At 35.5% G+C, this 22,579-nt stretch overlaps 1 long non-coding RNA gene across 2 annotated transcripts in view; it reads left to right on the plus strand.

The window, feature by feature from the left end:
* The window catches only part of LOC140698040 (uncharacterized), a 154,238-nt gene that overhangs the window by 106,355 nt on the left and 25,304 nt on the right, over positions 1–22,579 (plus strand). For both annotated transcript variants that reach the window (XR_012075433.1, XR_012075432.1), the window contains exon 3: positions 16,243–16,319. This is a non-coding gene — a long non-coding RNA (uncharacterized lncRNA). The remainder of the gene's footprint in view (positions 1–16,242; positions 16,320–22,579) is intronic.

A 22,579-nucleotide genomic window follows, 5' to 3' on the forward strand; every position in this document is an offset into this window, starting at 1 on the left:
AAGACAAAAAGAAAATAGAAAATCTCAATAAAACTGAGCTGGTTTTTTTGAAAGATAATTAAGTTAAAATCTTAGCTATGTTTTAGAGTTCCATTTTCTCCACATTCGTGCCAACACTTGTTATTTCTTGTCTTTTTGATAATAGCCATTATAATAGATGTGAGGTGAAAAAATAAAAAACAAAATAAATAAAAACAGGTGTGAGGTGATAATTGTATTGTGGTTTTGGTTTGCATTTCCCTGATGATTAGTGATGTTGAGTATCTTTTCATGTGTCTGTTGACCATTTGTATGTCTATTGGAAAAATGTCTATGTAGGTCCTCTGCCCATTTTTGAATCTATATTTTTTTCTGATGTTGAGTTCTGTGTGATTTTTATATATTTTGGATGTTAACTACTTATTGGATATATTATTTGCAAATACTTTCTCTCATTCAGTAGATTGCCTTTTATTTTGTGGATGATTTTTTTTGCTATGCAGAAGCTTTTTAGTTTGATGTAGTCCCACTTGTTAAGTTTTTATTAATTGCCTTGCTTTTGGAGTCAGGTCAAAAAACTCAGCACCAAGACTGATGTCAAGGAGCTTACTGCCTATATTTTCTTCAAGGAGTATTATGGTTTCAGGTCTTAGATACAAATCTTTAATCCATTTTGAGTTAATGTTTATGTACAGTGTAAGACAGCAGTCTAATTTCATTCTTTTTCATGTGGCTTTCCAGTTTTTCCAACACCCATTTATTGAAAGGGCTGTCTTTTCCCCACTGTGTATTCTTGGCTCCTTTGTCATAAATTAATTGGTGATATATGAGAGGGTTTATTTCTGAGCTCTCCTTTCTGTTCCATTTGTCTATGTGTCTGTTTTTAATGTTAATACCATACTGTTTTGATTACTATAGCCTCGTAATATAGGTGGGGATGTAAATTGGTGCACTTACTATGGAAAACAGTATGGATGTTCCTCAAAATATTAAAACTGTAATTACCATATAATCTAGCAATTCTCCGTCTGGGTATTTATCTGAAGAAATTAGTAAATTAGTTCAGAAAGATATATGAACTCTCATGTTCCTTTCAACATTATTTACAATACCCAAGATATGGAAACAACCTAAGTGTCCATCTTGTGGTGTGTGTATGTATGTAGGTGTGCGTGTACATACAATGAAATACTACTCAGCCACAAACAAAAAATGGAATCTTGCTCTTTTCCACAACAGGAATTGATCTTGATGGCATTATACTAAGTGCAATAAATCAGACAGAGAAAGTCAGATACCATATGATATCACTTATGTGTGGAATCTAAACAAACAAATATAAACAAAACCAAAAATACCAAGCTCATATATACAAGGAACAGACTGATGTTTGACAGAGTGAGGGATGCAATTTGGGTGAAGGGGTTAAAATGTAAAAAAACTCCAGTTATAAAATAAATAAATCATGAGGATGTAATATACAGCATGGTGACTATAGTTAATAATACTATATTGTATATTTGAAAGTTACTGAGAGAGTAAATCGTTAAAGTTCTTGTCACATGGTAATGGATGGTAGTTAGACTTATGTTGGTGATCATTTGAAAGTATATACAAATATTGAATCATTATGTCATATACCTGAAATTAATGTTATATGACAGTTATAACTTAATTTTTAAATTATGAAAATAAAACATTCAGAAAATTAAAAGGACACTTTAGCTAAATCCTCCAAGAAAAAAGAAGATTCAAATAAAATCAGAAATGAAAGAGGAGACAGTACAACTGATACCACACAAATACAAAGAATCTTAAGACACTACTATGAAAAAGTATACACCAACAAATTAGACATACTAGACGATTTTCAAAAGTGATAGAAACATACAGCCTGTCAAAACTGAATCATAAAGAAATAGAAATCCAAACAGGCCATTTATTAGTAAAGGGATTAAATAATAATCAAAAACCTCCTAAACAAAGAAAAGTGCAGGACCAGATGGCTTCACTGTGAATTCCACCAAACATTTAATGAAGAATTAATAGCAATCTTTCTCAAACTTTTCCAAAAATATAGAATAGAAAGGAACATTTCCAAATTCATTTTATGAGGCCAGCATTACCCTGATACCAAAAACAGCCAAGGATGCCACAAGAAGAGAAGTTATAAGCAATACACTTGATAAACATAGATTCAACAATTCTTACTAAAATATTAGTAAACTGAATTCAACAGTCCATTAAGAAAATTGTATGCCATGATCAAGTGGGGTTTACTCCAGGGATACAAGGATGATCCAACATCTGCAAATCTTGTGATACACAACATTAACAAAATGAGAGATAAAAACATATAATCTTCTCAATCTATGCAGGAGATGCATTTGGTAAAATTGAATATCCTTTCATGATAACTCAACAAATTGGGGATCGAGGGAAAATATCTCAACTTAATACAGGCCATATATGACAAGCCCAGAGCTAACATCATACTCAAAGGTAAAAAGCTGAAACCTCTTCCTCTAAGATCAGGAACAAGACAAGGATGACCCCTCTCACCTTTTTTATTCAACATAGCACTGATAGTCTTAGCCACAGTGATTAGGTAAGAAAAAGAAGGAAAAGACATCCAAATTGGAAGAAAGAAGTGAAATTGTTTCTATTTGGAGATGTAATAATAGTATATATAGAAAACTATGAACTCCACCAGAAAACTGTTAGAACTAATATACATATTCAGTAACTCTGCAGGATGCAAAATCAATATACAAAAATGAGTTGCATTTCTATACACTAACAATGAAGTATGTGAAAGAGAAATTAAGAAAATAATCCCATTTAAAAGTACATCAAAAGTAATAAAATACTAAGGAATGGATTTAACCAAGGAAGTAAAAATATCTATAAACTGAGAAGTATAACATTGAAAAAAGAAACTGAAAAAGACACAAATAAATGGCAAGATATGCAAGATACTTTGTGCTCATGGATTGGGAGAATTAATAATGTTAAAGTGTCCATACTACCCAAAGCCATCTATAGATTAAGGGTAATCGTTATGAATCCTCCAGTGGAATTTTTCACAGAAATAGAAAAAAGATTCCTAAAATTTGCATGGAATCACAGAAGACCCCAAATAGCCAAAGCAATCTTGAGTAAAAAGTCAAAGCTGGAGCATCCAATTTCCCTACGGCAAACTATGTGACAAAACTAGAGTAATAAAAAAATACGGTACTGGCATAAAAGTAGACACATAGACCAATGGAACAGAATGGAGAGAAATAAACCCCTACATAATACAGTCGACTAATATTTGAAAAGGGAGTCAGGAATACTGAGTGGAGAAAGGACAGTCTCTTCAATAAATGGTGCTGGAAAAATTGGATAATACATGCAAAAGAATTAAACTGGACCCTTAACTTATACCATACACAAAAATCAACTCAAAATAGATTAAAAACTTGAAGATAGGAAACCAGAAATAAAACAAGAAGAAAACCTACGGAATGGGAGAAAATTTTTGCAAGTGAAACCAACAAATGCTTGATCTCCAGAATATATAAGCAGCTCATAAGACTCAATAAGAAAAAAATAAACAACCCAATCCAAAAATGGGCAGAAGACCTAAACAAGCAATTCTCCAAGGAAGACATACAAATGATCAAAAAGCACATGAAAAAATGCTCAATATCACTAATTATCAGAGAAATGCAAATCAAAACTACAATGAGGTATCACCTCACACCAGTCAGAAAGGCCGTCATTCAAAAATCCACAAATGACAAATGCTGGAGAGGCTGTGGAGAAAGGGGAGCCCTCCTACACTGCTGGTGGGAATGCAGTTTGGTGCAGCCACTATGGAAAACAGTATGGAGATTCCTCAAAAGACTAGGAATAGACTTACCATATGACCCAGGAATCCCACTCCTGGGCTTGTATCCAGAAGGAAATCTACTTCAGGATGACACCTGCACTCCAGTGTTCATAGCAGCACTATTTACAATAGCCAAAACATGGAAACAGCCTAAATGTCCATCAGTAGGTGACTGGATAAAGAAGAGGTGGTATATTTATACAATGGAATACTACTCAGCCATAAAAACCGACAACATAATGCCATTTGCAGCAACATGGATGCTCCTAGAGAATGTCATTCTAAGTGAAGTAAGCCAGAAAGAGAAAGAAAAATACCATATGAGATCGCTCATATGTGGAATCTAAAGACTCATGGACAGAGAATACAGACTTGTGGTTACCAGGGGGGTAGAGGGTGGGAAGGGATAGACTGGGATTTCAAAATTGTAGAATAGATAAACAAGATTACACTGTATAGCACAGGGAAATATACACAAAATGTTATGATAAATCACAGAAAAAAATGTGACAATGAGTGTGTATATGTCCATGAATGAGTGAAAAATTGTGCTGAACACTGGAATTTGACACAACATTGTAAAATGATTATAAATCAATAAAAAATGTTAAAAAAAACTTGAAGATAAACAAAAACCATAAAAATCTTAAAGCATAGGGATAGGCTCCTTGAAATTGGTCTTGGCGATAATTTTTTTGATCTAACACCAAAAGCAAAGGCAACAAACACAAATAAACAAGTAGGACTACATCAAACTAAAAAGCTTCCGTACAGCAGTAGAAACTTTGAGTTATAAGATGAATAATTTCTAGGGGTCTCTAATGTACAGGTTGGTGATTATAGTTAATAATACTGTATTATATACTTAAAAGTGGCTAAGAGAGTAAATCTAAATGTCACCATAAAAAATGATATTTATGTGACATGAGAGCGGTGTTAGCTAATGTTATGGTGGCATCATTTGCAATGTGTAACTGTATCAATTTAACACCTTGTAACTTACAGAAGGTTATATGTCTATCTATATCTCAGTAAGACTGGGGAAACAATAGTTTAACCTGAGAACTACAAGAGCCTTCCACGTACATGTACTTAAAAAAAATTTTGAGGGGAGATGGATCACAGCTTCTATTATATTCTCAAAGAAATTTATAGCCCCATAAAGATTAAGAACAACTGCACTGGAATTTGGGGCAAATATCTACATAAATAAAAGTAAAAATAAAAACATTTTTCTATATCACTCAAGACTCTATAAAGCAGGCCCATGAAAATAATCCTTAACTAAATTTTAAAAATAAATGTTTCCAAGGAAAGGTTAGAGAAAACATTGATGTCTCAAGCAAAATTTAGAAGGATTAAAATTGAAGAAGTGCAGATCCTACAGACAAAACATTCAGGCTGAGTGCCCCCCCAACTCTAGACTTCCAGTTGTTTTTGGATACCTGTCCCAAGCCTTCACATAAGTTTTTCCAATGGAATAATTCCACAAGGATAAAATTAGAAATGTATTTATTATTTTCCTTGGAAGATTATTTTTTACGTACAATTAAACTGAGCCACTTTTAAGAGCGGCATGTACTACAAGCAAAAAGCTCAGACTGCAAGACTAGAAACAGCCCCCCTTTCTTAATGAAATTTAAATTCTTCTCAAATGAGACTACCTTTCTTTCATGTGACAGGCTGTTACTCAGCCAGCCTCTGGAATGGTTTGGAAAGTTCAGAAGATCATTTCTACCCTGAAGCTGAATGTATGTGGTGTATTACCAAGGCATCTTAGAAAAGGAAAGACAATGAGTTATTTGTACTTTGGAGAGCTAGCTTACATGAGATTCCACCAGAGAATTTTAGGAAAGGATCCACATCCATGCTTAAGAGAAGAGTATAAAAATTATATCTTTCACTTTCAAATAAAATTTAGAGACATTTTTGGAGTTAGTTATTTGTTAGACCCATATATTTACTCAACTGATTTTTTATATTGTTCTGTAAAATAGGGCACTTTTATTCAGTTATGTGGAACTTGGGGTTTTATTAAAATTTTTCTTTTATAAGAAACCTCCATCTACTTTCCTATATAGCACATTCCTGAAAAATGTTGAAAGTTAAACATCTGAAATTTGATCAATAGACATATACAGTATAATTCTGGCTCTAATTCATCTACAGTCTTACCAACCCTTAGTATTGTCTGTCAGCTTAAATTTGCCAATAGCACTATAAATTAATATCTCTTTATGACCTTAAGTTACATTTTCCTAATTATTATGAAGCATCTTGTTACAATGTGTATAGCCATTTTTCTTTGCTCTTTTGTGAAATGTCTGTTCAAGTCTTTCATTCTATTTTGTTTTATTACTATTTTATTTATGAGTTATTTATGCATTTTACATAATGTCACCATGTGACACAATTCCAAGAAACACATTCTCAAATCCAGAGGCTGCCATTTACTTAGAACAGAATGTGATTGTCCACCTTGAAGTTGTGCAATGCTAACACCTTGATTCTGGATGCTAGTTATTTCATCCACTTAAAATGTAAACATATTCTCCAAGTTTGTGGCCCATATTTTTGCTGTATTTATGGTGCCTTCTGATGCACAGAAGTTCTTAATTTTAATGTTTCCTGCTTTCCTTTTTTTTAATGGTTAGTGGTTTTGAGTCACATTTGAGAAATTCTTCCCTAGACCAATGTAAAGATATTCTCTTACACTTCCTCTAAACAGCCTGAAGTTTTACATTTCACATTCAATTCTTCTAATCCCTCTCAAACTGAGTTTTGTGCTTTGTCTGAGGTAAGATCCAGTTTCATTTTTTCCATGTGTAATAATTGATCATTTTTCCAATGATGTACCATGTCACCTAGGTCCTATAACAATTCTTCATATATGCTAGATCTGCTTCTGGGTTCTCCAGTCTGTTCAGGTCAGTATGTTCATCTGTGCCCAATAAAACACTATCTTAATTCAAATAGCTACATAATAAACATCAATATCTAGTAGCATAAATCTCCTTATGCTACCTTATCCTGATCCTGCTTCTAGAATGGCTTGGCTTTCTTGGGCATCCGTTCTTCCATATATATTTCAGAATGAGCGAATACTGTTCCTCAAAGAAAACCAGTTGAGTTTTTGAATAGAACTGTGTGGGATCTATAGATTAATTCAGTGAGAATTGGTATCTTTATTTTGAAGTTTTTGAAGTATTTCCTAAAAGTTCCTGCAACTCTTTTGTTAGATTTATTACTAAATATCTTTTCTGTTGTCTCTATTGTAAGTATTTTCCTTTTTAAAAAATATTTTTTCGGTTTGTGCTGCAGCATAGAAGGGCACTTCATTTTGTGTATTTCTCTATGTTTCATATTTCTCTACTCTGTTGATCTCTACTGTTGATTATAACAGTCTGTTGATTTTGTGGTGTATTCTATTTAGCCAGTAACATCATTTGCAAATAGTAATAGTTTTGTTTTCTCTTTTCCAATTCTTGTGCTTTTTTTTTACCCATTTCCTCTATTTGTTTTCTTGTCTTATTACACTAGGATCAACTGTACAATGTTAAACAGAAGTGGTGAGAGTGAGCATTTTTGCCTAATTGAGCCTTTTTACTCCATTCAACAAGAAATTAATCTTTTGATACATAATAGATACAGCAAATTAAAATTCACATCTTGGATGAGCAATAGTAGTCAGAAAAAGTACAGTTGGCAAAGATGAAAGTACCTTTTTATACTATAATAGCTTTGAGAACATTGCAGCTCTGAAAGGGAAGAAAAATTTTTTGTATTACAATAGCTTATAAGAATGTTGAAATATTGCAGTCCAATATAATAATTGATGATTAGGGCAATGTCTTTTCTTCTCTTTACTCTTTGCTGGTTTCTCCTTCTCTGATATCTGTCAGACTCTTTAGAGATATACGTGTGCACAATTCCATAGCCACACATTCTTCCTAAGTGGCCTTATTCAGTGGTGTGGCTTTAATCCCACTTGTATGCCTAAAGCTCCTAAATCTGTATGTCCAACTCTAATCTCTCAAGACTTATGACTTGTGTATCTAATTACTTAATTGACCTCTCTTTTTAATGGCAAGTAGGAATCTCATTTAATCCCTTCCCACCTCTTCATGATCTTAGAAAATGGATCCTCAGCCACCCCACCCATTTTTCAACTTAAAAAACATAATTTTTCTTAATTCTTGTTATTTTCTTGCCACCCTTGGCTATTTCAACAAGTCATATTGACTCTATCTACAAAACCAGTAATGGGTCTGTCACCTTGCTCCATCTCAGCAATCATCACCCTAGGCCAAGTCACCATCAACATTGACTATTTCAAGAACTTCCACATTGGATTTCTGGCTTTGACTCCTGGTCCTCTGTGATCTATTCTCCTCCCAGGAACCACAGTGCTTTCTTAGAATACATATCATGTAAATCCTTACTTAAATCTCTCCAATAGCTTCTTATTGTAATTGAAATAAAATTTAAAACCCTTACGTAGTTTACATCTTCTTTATCCCTTTATGTGTTGATGGACACTTAAGTTGCTTATATATCTTTGCTATTGTGTATAATGCTGCTGTAAACATTGGTGTGTATGTATGTATTCAAATTAATGTTTTCGCTTTCTTCAGATTTTCATGGGTGGAATTGCTGAATCATATGGTAGTTATATTTTTAGTTTTTTGAGGAACCTACATACTGCCTCCCACCATGGCTGCACCAATTTACATTCCCACCAACGGTATACAAGGATTCCACTTTCTCCACATCTTCAACAAAGTTTGTTATTTGTGGTCTTTTTGATGATAGCCATTCTGACAGGTGTGAGATGATATCTCATTGTGGTTTTGATTTACAGTTCTCTGATAGTTAGCAACGTTGAGCATCTTTTCATGTGCTGGTTGGCTATCTGTATGTCTTCTTTGGAAAAATGTCTATTTAGATTGTCTGCCCAATTTTTAATTGCATTGTTTGTTTTTTGATGTTGAGTTGTGTGAGATGTTTATATATTTTGGATATTAACCCCTTACCGGTCATATCATTTGCAAATATTTTCTCCCATTCAGTAGGCTTTTTGTTTTTGTCCATGATTTCCTTTGCTATGCAAACGCTTTTAAGTTTAATTAGGTCCCATGTGTTTATTTTTGCTTTTGTTTCCTTTGCCTTAAGAGACATATTTTAAAAAATATGGTACCTCCAGCTTTGTTCTTATTTCTCAAGATTGTTTTGGGGTCTTTTGTGTTTCCATATAAATTTTTTAATTATTTGTTCCAGTTCTGTGAAAAATGCTGTAAGTATTTTGGTAGGAATTGCATTGAGTCTATAGATTGCCTTGAGGAGTATGGTCATTTTAACAATATTAATTCTTCTAATCTATGAACACAGTATATATCTCCATCTGTTTGTGTCATCTTCAAATTCTTTTGTCGGTGTCTTTTGGTGTTACCAGTACCAGTCTTTTATCTCCTTAAGTAGGTTTATTCCTAGGTATTTTCTTTGTTTTGGTAGGATTGTAAATGGAACTGGTTCCTTAATTTCTCTTTCTGATGTTTTGTTGGTAGCACATAGAAATGCCACAGATTTCTGTATATTAATTTTGTATTCTGAAACTTCACTGAATTCATTGATGAGCTTTAGTAGTTTGCTGGTGGCATCTTTATAATATTTTATGTGTAGGATCATGTGATCTGCAAACAGTAACAGTTTTACTTGTTCCTTTCCAATTTGGAATCCTTTTATTTCTTTTTCTTATCTGATTGATGTGGCTAGGACTTCCAATACTATGTTGAATAAAACTGTCCAGTGTGGGCATCCTTGTCTTACTTCTTATGTTAGAGGAAATGCTTTCAGCTTTCTACTGTTGAATGTAGTATATTAGCTGTAGGCTTGTCATATATGATCTTTATTATGTTGAGATACATTCCCTGTGTATCCACTTTGTAGAGAGTTTGTATCATAAATGAATGTTGAAATTTGTCAGCTTTTTCTGTATCTATTGAGATTATCATATGATTTTTATTCTTCGATTTGTTAATGTGGTGTATCACATTCATTGATTTGTGGATATTAAGCCATCATAGCATCCCTGGGGTAAATTCCACTTGATTATGGTGCATGACCTTTTTAATGTATTATAGAATTTGGTATGCTAATATTTTGTTGAGGAGTTTTGCATGTATGTTCATCAGTAATATTGGCCTGTAATTTTCTTTTTTGTGATGTTTTGGTATAAGAGTACTGTTGGCCTCATAGAATGATCTCAGAAGCATTTCTTCCTCTGCAATTTTTAGAATAGTTTGAGAAGGATAGGTTTTAACTCTTTTTTTAAATGTTTGGTAGCGATCATCTGTGAAGCTTTCTGGTCCTGGACTTTTGTTTTTTGGGAGGCTTTTGACTACTAATTCAGTTTTATTACTGGTATTTGGTCTGTTCATGTTTTCTTTTTCCTCCTAATTCAGTCTAGGGAGTTTGTACATATGTAGAGATTTATCCATTTCTTCTAGATCATCCATTTTATTGGCATACAATTGTTCATAGTAATCTCTTATGATCTTCTGTGGTATTAGTTAGAACTTCTCCTTTTTTGTTTCTGATTTTTATTTATTTAGGACCTCTTTTTTCTTGATTATTCTGGCTAAAGGCTTATCAATCTTGTTTATCTTTTCAAAGAACTAGCTCTTAGCTTTTATTGATTTTTTTTTTTTTAGTTTCAATTTCTTTTATTTTTCCTCTGATCTTTATTATTTCTTTCCCTCTACTCATTTTGGGTTTTGTTTGTTCTTCTTTTTCTAGTTCTTTAGATATAAGGCTAGATTGATACTTACCTTGCTCCCTGAGGTAGGCTTGTATCACTATAAACTTCCCTCTTTGAACTGCTTTTACTGCATCCCATATATTTTGAATTGTTGTGTTCCACTTTCATTTGTCTCCAGGTATTTTCTGATTTCCTCTTTAATTTCTTCAGTGACCCATTGGATGTTTAGTAGCATATTTTTTAGCCTCCACATATTTGTGTTTTTTCAGGGTTTGTTTTTTGTATTTAATCTCTAATCTCATTAACATTGTAGTTGGAAAAAATGTTTGATACAATTTAAATCTTTAATTTATTGAGATTTGCTTTGTAGCCTAGCATGTAATCCATCCTGGAGAGTGTTCCATGTGCACTTGTGAAGAATATATATTCTGCTGCTTTTGCTTGGAATAGTCTACATGTATTTTTTAAATCCATTAAGTCTAATGTGTTTTTTAAGACCAGTGTTTTGTTATTGCTTTTCTGTCTGGATAATCTGCCCATTGGAGTAAGCAGGGTTACTAAAATCCCTGAAAATTATTGTGTCACTGTCAATTTCTCCCTTTATGTTTGTTAATATTTGCTGTATATATTTAGGTGCTCATACGTTGGATGCATATATATTTACAATTGTTATGATTGTTATATCTTCTTGTTGAATTAATCCCTTTATCATTATATAATGTCCTTTTCTGTTTCTCATTACAGTCTTTGTTTCAGTCTATTTTATCTGATACAAGTACTGTCTTCCTACTTTCTTTTTGTTTCCGTTTGCATGGAGTACCTTTTTCCATTCCTTCACTTTCAGTCTGTCTGTGTCTTTAGCTCTGTAGTGAGTCTTTTGTGGCAGCATATATATAGATCTTGCTTTTTAATCCATTCAGCCACTCTACATCTTGATTGGAGTATTTAGTCCATTTACATTTAAAGTAATTATTAATATTACTAATTATTGCCATTTTGTTGATTGTTTTCAGTTTGTTTTGTGGTTCTTTTTTGTTCCTATCTTCTTTTGCTCTGTTGCCTTATGATTTGATGACTATCTACAGTTATGTTTGGATTTCTTTCTCTTTTTTGTGCATATCTATTATAGATTTTTAGTTATTGGTTGCCATGAGGTTAATATATAACAACCTGTATATAACATGTTTAATTTATGTTGATTTTCTTTTTTTTAGTTTGAATATATTTGAACAACCCTACATTTTTACTGCTACCCCACAATAATGCTTTTGACATTACCATTTATATATTTTTGTTTTGTGTATCCCTTAACTACATATTGTGTATGCAGATTATTTTGTCTTTTAAGCTTCCTATTAGCTTTGTAAATGATTGAAACACAAATCTTATTGTATATTTGCCTTTACCAATGAGACTCTTCTTTTTGTAATTTTCATAGTTCTCAATGGGTAGGTGTGGGTGTGGGTGTGTGTCTGTGTGTTTGACTTAGAGAAGTCCCTTTAACGTTTCTTATAAAGCTGGATTAGTGGTGTTAAACTATTTTAGCTTTTGCATGTCTGTAAAACTCTATCTTTCCTTTATATCAAAATGATAGCCTTTCTGGTTAGATTATTCTTGGGTGTAGCTTTTTCCTTTTCATCACTTTAAATATATTATGCCACTCCCTTCTGGCCTGCAGAGTTTCTACTGAAAAGTCAGCTGACAATCTTATGGGAATTCCCTTGTATGTAACTAGTTGCTTTTCCTTTGTTGCTTTAAAATTCTCTACCTTTAATTTTTGCTATTTTAATTACAGTGTGTCTTTGTGTGGATCTCTTTGGGTTCATCTTGTTTGGAACTCTCAGTGCTTCCTGGACCTGGATGTCTGTTTCCTTTCTTAGATTAGGGAAGTTTTCAGCTATTGTCTCTTCAATAAGTTCTCTGCCCCTTTTTTATTCTCCTAGGACCCCTAAAATGTGAATGTTGACATGCTTGATGTTGTTTCAGAGGTCTCAAACTGTCCTCATTTTCTTAAGTTCTTCTTTCTTTTTTCTGTTTATCTTAGGTAATTTCCAGTACTTTGTCTTCCATTTTACTGACCTGTTTCTTTGTATCATTTAATCTACTGTTGATTACTTCTAGTATATTTTTTGTCTCAGTTCTTATACCCTTCAGCTCTGTTTTGTTCTTCTTTATATTTTCTCTTTGTTAAATTTGTCATTATGTTTATCCATTCTTCTTCCAAGTTTGTTGAGCATCTTTATGATCATTACCTTGAACTCTTTATTAGGTTGCTTATTTCCACTTCATTTAGTTTTTCTGTGGTTTTATCTTGTTTCTTCATTTGGAACATACTCCTCTGTTGCCTCATGTTGCCTAAATCTCTGTTTTTATTTCTATGTATTAGGTAGGTCAGTTACATGTCCTGATCTTGGAGAAGTTACCTTATGTTGGGGACATCCTATAGGGTCCAGCAACACACTCTCCTATGGTCACCAGAGCTGTATGCTCTAGGAGAGCCCCCTCTGTGGACCAAATGTAATATGCCCTCAGAAACAATTCTTAGAAGCATTTGTAGATATTTGACTAAAAAAATATGAAGGGCAAAGAGATACAGTTGTATAGATGACTGGTAGGGACTTGTAGAAATATAAGTTTTCCCTTTCTTTGTACAAGTTTGAGGCAAGTTACACACTGAAGTTGTTAGAAAACATAAATTTTTACGACAATTCACTCACTTAAGATAATATTCAGAACAATTGTTTAATTTCAATGATTTTGACTGTGTGATGCATTTTATCTTTTTTATGGAGATCAGTAGCTGAGACAAGTGAATAGAAAAGATGTAAGCAAAAATGAGTGTGATGTATCCAAAGAATTTAATGCTCTTTTAATATACTATACTTTGCTTCTGTAATTTTGCTCATAGGAAAGTATCTTAAATAATGATCATAAATAAAGTACTATGTACAAAGATATTCCTTTTTTAATAAAAGACTCAAATTTTTAATTTTATGAGATTGGCAAGGATATAGGGAATGTATTCACCTCATATTAATATAATTGTATGTTAATGGACAGTTTTTCTGGAGATAAATTAGGACCAAAATATATGAAGGTCTTTAATGTTGTACAAACTCTGTGACTGAGCGACTCCAGTTCTAGGAATTTACTCTGAAGGTATAATTGCAAAAAATTCTTCAAAACAAGTTTGAGTCATGTTTCCAAAGTTCACTTTATATAGGAAAAGTATGCAAATAAATGGGCATGGCTGTGTTCCAATAAAACTTTATTTTTAAGAAAAATGATATATCATGTACACTGTGTAGTCAGTCACAGTCTGTTTCATTTCTATCTTTTAAATACATAAATAATCATCCTATTCTAATGAGTAAAGATATGAATCCACAAGATAAAACCTAACATCCTTCTGTTCATTATGTGAAAGGCCCTATCCAAATCTTATGTGGAAAAATTCAAAAGATAATGGGTAACATTATTCCTTGTTTCATTTATTTTAATTGCATGTGCAATTTTAGTGATGACTTTTTATAGTTTCTTGAAAGATATACTTTTCTTCTGCAGGTACTCAATACTGAACAATATTCCATTACCAATATAAACATTTACCAACCCTTAATGACACAATAACATGGAAAATTCTTGACATGTTCTTTGTCAATTAAATTAGCTTCTATAAACATCTAATTAATTTCTAGATCATATCAATGAAAGCATTATATTTCAAGTAAGTTCCAAAGAATGGAAAAAAGAAATCTTGGTACTCTTGGAAAATATTTTTTATATATAAGAATGTTAAAAAAACTTCCATTATGCTTTCAGTATGCTTTTAAAAATAAGTGTTTTATTTCTGTTGGGCCATGGAGAAACCACATTGTTGTTTAAATATATTCTTAAATACTTAGAACACAGGTTTAGTTTAATTATCTTATCCTGGTAAACTGAGAATTCTTTAATTAAACCTTTAAGCAAGAAGCAGTGTCCATCTATGCCTCTAGATTTGATCTGATTGATGAGTGCCAAGGCATAAATTTGATTGATAAGATCAGTGTATTACAAAATGGGCCCTATGGAGATGTAGAGATAAAGCAGGACAGAGTTGACTCTTCCTGCCTCTCAGTGGAACCAAGCTTGGCACTGCAGGGCCAACAGCCATGGGGCTATCTCATAGCTGGGAAGAGCACCATTGGCATTCCGATAGGGGTGCTGATCATGGGCAGTGTCAGCTGAGCCAGCCATGAGGCTTCTCTAAGGGTGTTTGTAGATAGCAGACATGGCCCAACAAGAGACAAAAGGAAAAACAACAATATGTCAATGTTAACTGTAGCTGACGTACTGTTTGGGAGAGAGAGAATTTTTGAGGACACTCAGAAATAATTAGGGTATACGTGAGGTGGTTATGAGATCCTATTACAGGAGCAGGGGTTAAAATTAAATGTGACCTCCATTTTAGACTGACAGGAAAGACCAGAACATACAGGCTCTACATAGAAGACACAAAGGAAGACATTCAACAAGAAGCTTATCTCAGTGACTTATAAGGATCCTACAACTATGACTAACATAATAAAGGCCAATGTATTGCATTAAAGGTGATCTAAGTGACCATAGGACTAAATTGATGTCTCTCTTTGACTAAAAAAGTATGACTATCCTCTCTTATCATTTACTTGTATCCCTCTCAAAACTGCCCACTCAAATGAAAAGAAATTTTTCAGGTGGAGGATGAGTACTATCTGGCCAAATGTATGTTTCACTTCACTGCCATGATAGAAATGCCAAAGAGGTTATCACGCTTCTTTGGTACCAAAAAAAAAGAGTACAGCCACTTCCCCCTCCCTCAAAGACTTCATAGTCTTGACATAGAGAATACAATGTTAAAGTGACCTATATAATGAGATAAGCTTGTGAATTATAATAAAATAAATTATAATAAAATATTCATCCAGGTTATCTGAGACTGACTTGTACAGTATAAGTTTGGGGATATTAATATTTGTGGCTCAGAAAAGATTAATACAGTACACAAAAATGGGGTCAGCTGACATTGACAGCCATGTTGTTTATAAGATAATGAAAAAAGTAGGTTCAGTATATAACTGCATGTTTTTAAATACAGATTTCATTATTATCCATGTATGATGGGGCCAAAAGATCAGGAGATGACTGGCATTGAAAAAGACAGCTGTTATTCATGGATCTCACTAGAAGGAGGCACACAACACCATAAGGGACCATGTAGGGAAGCACCGAGGTCAGTCAGGGGGCAGTGTGAGGGGAAAACATGGACAAGAGCTTTTCTTTCTTTTTTTTTAATTGGAATATAATTGATTTACAGTGTTGTGTTAGTTTCTGGTATACAGCATAGTGATTCAGTTGTACATATATAGACATTCTTTTTCATATTCTTTTCCATTGTAAGTTATTATAAGGTATTGCATATAGTTCCCTATGCTATACAGTAGGACCTTGTTGTTTATCTATTTTATATACAGTAGTTTGTATCTGCTAATCTTGAGCTCTTAATTAATCCCTCCCCATCCCCTTTCCTTTTTGGTAACTAAGTTTATTTTCTGTGAGTCTGTTTCTGTTTTATAAATAGGTTCATTTGTATCTTTTTTTTTTTTAGGTTCCACATATAGATGATATCAGGTGATATTTGCCTTTAGACAAGAGTCTTTCTTGTGGTTTCTGGAGGAAGATAAGGTAAGCAGGCTTAGAACTGGCTAGTCTGAAAAATTTCAGCAGGCTCTGGAGCATAGGAGCTGTCCCTGCTTGTCTGGTACCTAGTCTTGAGGTGGACTAGGGCAGGTGGAGAGGCCCAGGAGTGTGAGAGCACTGTAAACAAGGTGGTTGAGGTCTGAGCTCTGGATTGGTTGGTTTGCATACAACAGGTGTGCTGGAAGACTTGCCATCTCTAGGAATTAGCTAACCTTGGGAAGCAATCCCATCAGGATCAGGATCAAAGTGTTAGTCTCTAAAAATAAGAGAAATGGTTAATACACTGTGTTAGCCTATTCCAAATGGGTAGAAATTTCTGGACTGATCAGAGAGTTGGATTTGGATGTAAACTTACACAAGTGGGGCAGTGAGACCTGGAAAACTCACTCCGAGGCTAAAAACAAGCAAGTTCTCAGTTTGAGGCTTGCTGAAGGACTCACTGCACATCAATGTTATTTTTAAAGGTAAAAATGAACGTGAGCTGGAATAATAGAAAAGCAGTACGGAAAGACATCACAGCAACCCTCCGCTCCAGGCTTGGCGTTAGTCAGACCTTTGTTAGGGTGCAGCTTGTGCCTGGTTAGGTCTCTGCTGCCCCCACCCCAACCCGGAGGGAGATGGAAAATCAGTTGCCAAGGAGCAACCGAAGATAGGGTGGGAAGTAGGCCTACCATCATCTGGACTCATGGGGAGGAGAGTGGGCAAAGGTATTGTCACTTTACAAAACAGAATTACAGTCACATTTTTTTTTTTCGAGAATGTTCAAAGTAGTCAGACAGACGTGCACACACCACCACTCTTCTTTGCTGAGACCAAATGCTCTTTTGCTCACACCTATTGCTTTCAGCTAAAGGTCTGAAAATGTAAATTTGGAAAGATGTATTTCCCATTGTGACCATAGAAGTAAAAGTCCGTTCGCTGATAACAGAAAGTTTGCTCACTCTCTCTGAAGTGCTCACAATTTAAACTTTAGAACACAAACCTGAGACAGATTGCTGAATAAATCACCTTCTATTGGCATCCCTCACCGTCTTGTTCTTCTGCCCAGCCCCAGTGTCCTTGTAATGCCCCTTGCGTGGTCTGGCTGGGTCTGGTCCTTCCTTGCATTCCTGACCACTCCATCTGTGCCGAGAGTCACTCTCACTTCCTTGTTTTGGAAATTGTGTCTACCCTAGAGTCATCTGAAAAGGACAGTGGGTTCCCCATAAGATGAGCAAAATAGTGAGTCAGATCCTTCCCAGAAGTTCTGTGCAGAGGAGAAAAGAAATGAATGCCACAGGCAAATTCATACCTTGAGTCTGCATGCCACATAACACTGTCCTCTTCTGCATCTCTCCCAGAAAAGTGATACATATCTTAACCAGAGCATTAATTAAACAAGTCGTTGAGTAACTATGGGGTGTCAAGTCCTATATTAGGCCTCTTGGAGTGTATTAAAAGACACAGAACCTAATTCTGACTTTCAGGAAATTCGCAATTTAATTTTAGAAACAACAAAGTCATACCCACAAAAAGTTACCAATATGTGATACCAGTACAAAAGAAGCGCCAAGGCAGGTTTTAATAAAGTGCCAATTAAAAAGAGACAGCGTCTATGGACACAGAGGTCTGGGAAGTGCCATGGGGGAGGCAGGATATGAGCGAGGCCTTTAAAAATGGGTAGGATTTGAAGAGGCAAAAACCAGACTTGTGGCACAGGGCGGGGAGGAGGACAAGGCGTACTACGAGAACGGGAAGACCAGGACAGGCAGAGCGCAGCTCATGTGGAGCAGAAGTGTCACCCGAAATTTGATAACTAGGTTGTAAGAGGTCCTACTTGTTTGTCAGGTTTCTGGAAGGGTCTGGGAGGAAAGGGTTAGAGCAAATATTATAAAAGTGAGCTTTTGGAAAGATTTATTTCATGATGCCAAAATCTCCAGGTCTCCCTAGTAGATCCAAGTGCCTACTCTGCCCCTCGAGATACTCAGAAATAATCTATCATATGCCATGTTCCTAGCCTTCCTGGTTCATGTCCAAAGGGACAGAATCCCCAGACATCCAAAGTGGTCCAGGCTGTCACCCCTGGAAAAATCTGTACCTCTTTTCCCTCTAACCCCAGACCACTCCCCTCCCTTTCCCCTGCCTTCAGCGGTATCCTAGGGAGTTTTATGAGGGAAAATCTGCCTTGAAATCCTCAACCTCTTCATTAACATTCCCTCTTCTTTCCTTGTCTCCTGTAAGATCACCTCCTCTGTGCCCCTTCCCAATGGAAGCTGCACCTTCTACACTACTCCCACCTCCCCTATCCAAGGGTTACAGGGTTACAAAGGGTAGCTGATATCATCCTACAAAGGCCTTCCAAGACTCCTTCAGAAGTGACCCTTTTGTTAAAATAGGTAGAAAATCATGCACACAGACGTGCATACAAACATGCATACATACATACCTTGCTCCAGAGCCTAATGCCATTACCAGTTAGCCACACCCCTGCTATACTCCTCCTTGCGGTCATCCACACACCTGCCCAGCCCAGCCTCAGTCACTGGAGGTGCTGGTGTAGGCTTAAGCTTTCCCTTCATCCTGACTTCTACCATTACCCTGATTGACTTCAACATCTTGTGAAAAATTCTTTTGAAAAATCATTCAGTGTTTCTCACTGCTCATAGTTCTAAGCATGGTCTACACAGACTGGCCAGATGAGTACATCTCTCAACCTCGGAAATTCCCACTCTTTAAACACACTCTGTGCTAGTCTATACTGGCCTTCTTTCAGTCCTTAGAATATTCTAGGTTCATTCCCATTTCAAGGTCTTTGCATAGACTGAGCTTCCTTGTTAGAACGCTGAGACTCTCCCATCTCCCAAAGCGTCCTAGTTTCTTCCTACTAGTCTCTACTCATCCTTCAGCTCTCAGTCCAAATGGCCTAGCCACAGGTAAACGTTTCCACGCTAAACTCATCTCGAACCCACACAGAGTACAGTTGAGAAGTCATTCTCAGCAAGGGGAACATTTCTCCCCCAGAGAACATTTGGCAATGTTTGGAGATCATTTTGCATCTCACCACTGGGGAGGTGCTACTGGCATGTAGCGGGCAGAGGCCAGGGGTGCTGCTAAACATCCTACAATGCACACAGTACAGCCCCCCACAACAAGGAACTGTCCTGTACAAAATGTCAATAGTGTCAAGTTTGAGAAACCCTGCATTGGATCAGGGTAGCCTGTGGACGCTTCTGGAGCAGTATTCATTACATTTATAGTATTAGTCATTTAATGTCTGTCTTTGGTATCTATCTTATCATTAAATTGCAAGCACACAGCAACTGGAACAGTGTTGCTCAGTGCCCACTGTGGACAGAACACGGAGAACTGCCAAGAAGGGAGACTGGGCAGAGGAAGATCTGTTGGGGAACATTCAGTAATTCAGTAATGGCAAAAGTTCAGATTTGAACGCTCCAGGTGGAAATGGAGAGGTTAAGAGGAAGGAAAGAAAGAATCTTTCTTTTAAGGAAGAATCGAAAGAATAGATGAATGATTAGGCGTGAGTGATAATTGAAAGCAAATATCAGGAAAAACTTAGAGACTTGGGCAATCTGAAATGGAACAAACAGATGCTTTTCTTTTTAATTGTATTATTTACGGTCATTTATGCACAAATTTATTTGAGATAATTTAAAATCAAAGACATTTAAAATAGAACTTCAAATTACAAAGGATTAAGTATCAAATAATGTGAACAGTCAAAAATAGATCATGTTTGCCAGCATGCAAAGATAAAGATAAGTGCTGTAATTTACTATACGATATAAATCTGGGTTTTCCTAGAGCCAGGGTACAAAGTAAAACATAAACATGATTGGTCTCCATTTTTGATGAGCTCTTCATGCTATTTTCTTCAGAGTTATTTTGTAATTAATATTTTTCATTTCTGTTATTTCTTTCATCAGGAAAGACAGATTTTCCTGGAACTGAACTCTAATAAGATTGCATCCAAATGATTCTTAAAAAACATTAAATTACAGTGCACCAGGTTTTCAGTAGTTACTTTATGAAGGTGCTGTCTTTCAGATGACCCTTTTTATGTAAGTCTGATTAATTAGAGAATCACAGGGCTGTGAAGCTATCTAGATAGCAGTGATTCTCAGCTGTGTGAGGGGCTGCTGATGTGTGTCGGACATTTTGATCTATGTACACACCCTCTTGCTCACGAGGCCAGTGAAACAGTAGTCTTCCAGTGGATAAATGCATTATCACTAGATAACCTGTGGAAGTGTGTAGTGGTGATACAGAGAATCCTCTTTCCATCAGTTTGTACAGTTCTAAACAGAAATTTTCCTATTAAACTCAGATGCTATTTTCCTAATTTGCTTCTGGGTCTTAAATGACATTTACTGTAGTCAATTACATTTAATGTAGTTTAATGGGAGGTGTTACCGATGGAAGAGTGTTACACGTGTAAACAGAAAACCATCCAAGTGGTGTCATCCTTTCTTGCATAGGAGATACCATTTTGATCTAGTTAAAACCTAGGCCTTGGATTCACTAGCTCTGAACCCAAATTCTGTCTCTGCTATTTTCAGCTATTTCACCTCTGAAAGGGAATTAATGAGACCTAGCACACAAGGCTATTGAGAAGTTTAGAGACAATATATAGCCTGTTCTCAGCAAAAGATCTGTCACGTAATTGGTGTGCAATAACTTATTATCAAAAAGGATGAAGTGATTACATTGATATGTTATTTTTTAAGTCTTTGGAAAGACAAAAGTATTGAAAGAATATTTGTCCCTTTTTCCCACTACTCCAAAAGTTTGTGATACTCCTTGATCTGAAAAAAGAATTAAAATAATTTAGTAGAATTATTATTAAAATGGATTTGTAGATCAAGCTATGATCCACAGAAACCAAGCATCCTAGATATTTCTCAACCCATGACACTGTGCAGCACAATCAGATCGGTATTTCCAAAGGGCCATCAACAATGTGGTGATCTGATTTTTATCATTAAGCAGGACATCTGAACATTGCAATAATCTCTCGATAATTTCTCACTATAGCTTAATGTGGGTTGGGAACAAAAATTTTCCCCTCAAAGAGTCTCTAAAATTAGAGCCCTCCAGTTCTATAATCTGAGTATTGGCTGGCACATTGCTGACATTTAGAAAGAATGCAACTGCCGAATATCATGTGCAGTTTCTCAGATCACCAGTTTGGGGGATGGTTTGCATCATGTCCTAAGGAGAACATTTTTGGAAAAATAAAATGTTCTTTCTTCACAACTAGAGCCACCTAATAAAATTCTAAGCCAGTGAGACCGTTATCTTTCATTGATTAAGTGCACTGTCACTAGATGTCCTTTTGGAGAGGAAGGGGTGGGAGTGGGGGGTGAGTTGGGAGCATGTGGAGCAGGGGAGGCACAGAGAATTCTCTTTCCACCAGCTTCTATAGTTCTAAGGAGATATTTTCTTATTAAACTCAGATGTTATTTTTCTAATTTGCCTCTGGATTTTTAATGACATTTACTTCAATGTGACATTTAATAGCTCTGTGAAAATAATAATAAAATTGAGCAGAAGGGAAGTATTTAGTAAGAAAAACTTGGACTTAAATTCATTTTCCCAGTCCCCTTCTTCTCTTTTGCCTTTTGTGTTTTGCCATGGACAATAATTCCAGTGTCCTAACAGTGAGAGCCATGGGAATAAGTCAAAATATAAATGATCTATATTTATTTGGGTAACGGCTGGAAGAAAGACAACATCCCATTTGAAGTTCATTATTAATTGAGATTAGATCTAAACCTTCCCAGTTAAAACTGATTTATGTGAGCTATTCTGCCTTCCAAAATCAGCTCGGCAAATTTATGATACTATTGTTTGAGAATAGAGACGTAATTTATTGAGACATTTCATTCTAACCCTGGGTTGGATCCACATACTTTTGTGTGCTAATTGCTCATTGGTAGGCAACAGAAACATTGAAGCTCAAGAATTAGGCATTGTGCTTTATGGCCTACCTACCCATTCCTGTCTTCAGGGCAGACCCAGGCGTGTATTGTGGCTACAGGGTTCTCCTACCTCATGACAGCTATCGTCTGACTGCTGAGGTTACTGGCTAGGGTCGTCTTCTCCAGCCACACTTCTTTGAGTAGTGTCGCACACTCCAGATGACATCACTGTTCTTTCTTACCCTCTAGTCATCTTCTTGAGTTTGAGTGCATAGATCCCAGCATACCTCCATGGTACCAGTTACTTCACTATGCTGTCATTGGATT

The sequence above is a fragment of the Vicugna pacos genome, chromosome 1 (assembly GCF_048564905.1).
Source record: "Vicugna pacos chromosome 1, VicPac4, whole genome shotgun sequence".
Lineage (NCBI taxonomy): Eukaryota > Metazoa > Chordata > Mammalia > Artiodactyla > Camelidae > Vicugna > Vicugna pacos.